This window comes from Pipistrellus kuhlii, unplaced genomic scaffold (genome assembly GCF_014108245.1).
Source record: "Pipistrellus kuhlii isolate mPipKuh1 unplaced genomic scaffold, mPipKuh1.p scaffold_m20_p_1, whole genome shotgun sequence".
NCBI classification, from domain to species: domain Eukaryota; kingdom Metazoa; phylum Chordata; class Mammalia; order Chiroptera; family Vespertilionidae; genus Pipistrellus; species Pipistrellus kuhlii.
The window spans coordinates 22,558,054-22,562,065 of record NW_023425404.1 but is presented as its reverse complement, the minus strand read 5'-3'; positions in this window follow the sequence as shown (position 1 = coordinate 22,562,065).

The following is a 4,012-nucleotide window of genomic DNA, read 5'->3' as shown; positions in this document are numbered from 1 at the left end:
GTAATTAACAAAAGAAAAAAACACAGCAAAGCAGCCATGTAGGTTGCTTGGGGGAAAAAACACATACACACAAACCACAAATAGATATACCCAAAAGGTCCATCATCTCTAACAAATAAGTAAGTGCAAATTAGAATAATATGAATGCACTATTTTTTTTTGCCTATAAAACTGACAATGAGTGGATTCTCCCACCTTGCAAGTCTTTGAAGAAGGCAGGTCTCCTCTCTCTCTCCATGGGAGGTGTACACCTGGTACTCTCATTGCCAACCCCTAGGCTTGGGCACTCAGATGTGACAACCCAAGGTTGTGTGTCTGTTGCCTGTCATGCTGACAAGCTGACAGAGAGCAGAATTCTTTCTGGTTGCAGTGCATCATCCAGTTTCAAGGAGCTCTAAGGGAGTGTTGCCAGCTTTGGTGTCTAGTGTCCAATGTCCAGGCCCAGCACCAGCAGTTGTGGCAAAGCAAGTACCGCTCCCATTCAGCCTCAGTGGCAATGGCAGAGGAGTCCTCATTGCACTGGGTCTGTGGCATGGTCTTGGCTGTGTCTCTGGCTGCACAGCCTTCTTCCATTCCTGCCCATTTTCTAAGCCTGTGACTGTAGCTCTCCTGACAAATTTGTAGAATGTACAATCCTTTGCAGTAAACTCCTGCAATGGTTCTGTTGCTTGACTGATATGGTAATATATAAAGAAAGCTCTCCAAACTATTAATAGTATTTTCACTTCTCAGGACATATCCTTAGATATGATTAGAAATGTGTGCATTTAAGTAAAAGTGTATCCTAAGCCCTGTTGAGAGTAGCAAAAACATGGAAATGATTGAATATTCTCCCATAGGGAATTAATGAAATTAATTGTAATATATCTATAGCCTAGACCAGAAGTTGCCAACTGGTAGTCCGTGGACCACTGGTGGTCTGTGAGGTCTGAAAGGTTGGTGACTGCTGGTCTAGACTATTAAATAATAATTAAAAATCAAGTTTTTAAAGAATATTAAGAAAAGAACCAAGATGACAACATAGGTAAATGCTATTATTTGCCACCTCCCACAACCACATCAAAATTATAATCAAAATACAGAACAACCATAATTAAGAACCACCTGAAATCTGACTGAATGGAAGTCCTACAACTAGAGAAGTAAAGAAAAAAGTACATCAAGACTGGTAGAAGAGGCAGAGGCATGGAATTGGCTGGTCCAACACCCACGTGTGACATTTTTTTTTTTTTTTAAATCAGTAGGGATATCACCACTGCAGAGGCCTCCCATAAGAAGCAAGGGATCCCAGCCCCACACGAGATTGCTAGCTCAGGGTTCCAGAGCTGGGAATAGAAGTCCCCATAACTTCAATATATAAAAACCAGTGGGGAAAGAGATTAACCAAAGATCTTATATGCATATATACATTTCCTATGTATGAAAACAATAGGTTGGTGAAAGCCTGAGGCAGGGCAGAAATAGATAGGAGGGATAAATGGGGGAGTAAAAGGGGAATATCTGTAATACTGTCAACAATAAAGATTTTTTAAAGAATATTAAAAGACATGAAAATACTCATGATGTAATATTGAATTTAGAGAGCAAAATGTTCATAAAAGTTTACTTTTTCATAAATAACCAAAATTTTAGCAGGTGTTTTCTTGGGACACAGATATGAGATATGGGATTATTGGTGAGGTTTGTTTCCTTTGTACTTATTGTATATTGTTCCATTCTTCATAATAAACATGCATTTTTTGCCAATTTCAAAAAAAGTAAACAAAAGCTAAGTTTTAAAAAATAGATTTATGTGAAGTTGTCAGGTAAATTCATTGGTCTTGTGTTTGGTGTGTGTTTGCTTTTTTGAAGTTTGTTATCAGATCAAATGGCAAAGTACAGAGAAAATTCAACAGACTTCTGAAGAGATTTAATACTCCATTTTTTGTATGTTATAGACTGATGCTTGCATGTCCCCTTCCCAAAAAATCATAGGTTGAAGCCACAAAATGATGATATTTGGAAGTTGGGTCTCTGGGTAACTAGGTCATGAAAGTGGAGCCTTATGAATGGAATTAGTTCCCTTATAAAAATAGACCCCAGAGAGCTATCTCACTCCTTCTGCCATGACACAACAAGAAGATGGGCATCTATAAACCAGGAGGCAGGCCCTCACCAGACATGTAATCTCTGGCACCTTGATCTTGAAATTCCCAGCCTCCAGAAAGCTAAAAAATCAATTTCTTCAATTGTTCAAAAGCCACCAAGTCTGGGGTACTTTGTTATAACAGCTTGAACTAAGACACTATTTTTTCCACAACTACCCAAAGAACCATCTCAATATAACAATGGTTTTAACTTAGAAAACTTGCTTTAAAAAAAAAAAAAGTAGCCTGAAAATTATTTGTCCATTTATCTTTAGCAGGTAGTTAACAAAACAAAATTCAGGTCTAAGCTGGGGAAAAGATCAGAAGATAGGTGTATGGGTTGATGGAGAGACTCACATGAGGAGGGCAAAGGGTCATAAAGGCAAAATAAATTCTAAAAACCTAGAGAACACAAACATATCACCATTCACCACTGAGGGACCATGATAATTGTCTTTGCCTTATGCTGATGCCATTCTTAACAATACTTATTACAGTGGCAAGATGCTGTGCTGTTTATGAAGTACTTATTCTTTGGCACATATTATAATTAGGCTCATTTTGCTGAAGAGAAAATTAAGCCCTAGAGAAGGTAAATGATTTATTAATATTAAATGTCTTATGCTTCATATGTGACAGAACTGGGCCTACAAACCAGGTCATTTGTTTTTTTCATGATTCTTGGAGATGGCAGAGCAAAGTGATTAAAAGCTTGGGATTTGGAACCACACAAATCTGGGAATGCACACAAATCAGGCCCTGCATAACTGTGTCAACATAGGAAAATTGCCTACCCACTCTCAGCCTCAGTTTCCTAATTATTGAGGTGGAAGTAAAAACACCTACCTTGGAGAGTCCCAGTGAGGATAAAAGATAACTGTTATTACCCCTCTCATCTTCTTGACAAGCCTTATGTTTAATCTTTGGGACTACAGCCCTGTTGTGGCTGAAATCGTATCATTGTAAAGTTCATAGGTTGAAGTCCTAACCCCAGCACCTCAGAATGTGATCTTATTTGAAAATAGAGTCTTTGCAGATGTAATAAGTAAAGAGGAGGTCATATTGAAGTGTGATGGGGCCCTAGTCCAGTGTGACTGGTATCTTCATAAAGAGGGGAAATTTGAAGGCAGACATATTCAGGGAGAATGCCATGTGAAGATTTTAGTTATGCCAAGGAACTATCAGAGTTCATAGAAAGGCCTGGAGAGATCTTTCCCCATGGCCTTCCCAGGGAGCATGGGCCCCTGCTGATACCTTGATTTTGACCTTCTGATGCCAAACTGTAAAATAATAATTTGTTTTTTTTTAAGCCAGCCAGTTTATAGAACTTTGTTATGATAACCTGAGGAAAGTAGTCTGAAAATATTAAATGGAAAATTTTAGAAATAAACAAGTCATCGTTTTAAATTGCATGCCGTTCTGAGTAGTGTGCTGAAATTTATGCCACCCGGTTTGGTTCCACCTTCAACGTAAATCATTGCTTTGTCCCGAGTAACTACACTGTATATGCTACCTGCCCGTTAGTCACTTAATAGTCATCTGGGTTATCAGGTCAACTGTCCAGTCTCACAGTTTTTGTGTTCAAGTAACCCTTATTTTACTCAACAATGGCCCCAAAGTGCAACAGTAGTGATTCTGGCAGTTCAGATATGCCAAAGGGAAGCCTTAAGGTGCTTCCTTTAAGTGAAAAAGTATATATGTGTATATAGGAAAAAATATAGTATATATACAGTTTACTACTATATCAGTCACAGGCATTCACAGGGGATCTTGAAATTTATTCCCTGCATGTAAGAAAGGACTACTGTATATGCATTAATTTCCTTTTACTGCCGTTAAAAAATTACCATAAACTTGGTGGTTTTAATACACAAATTTATTGTCTT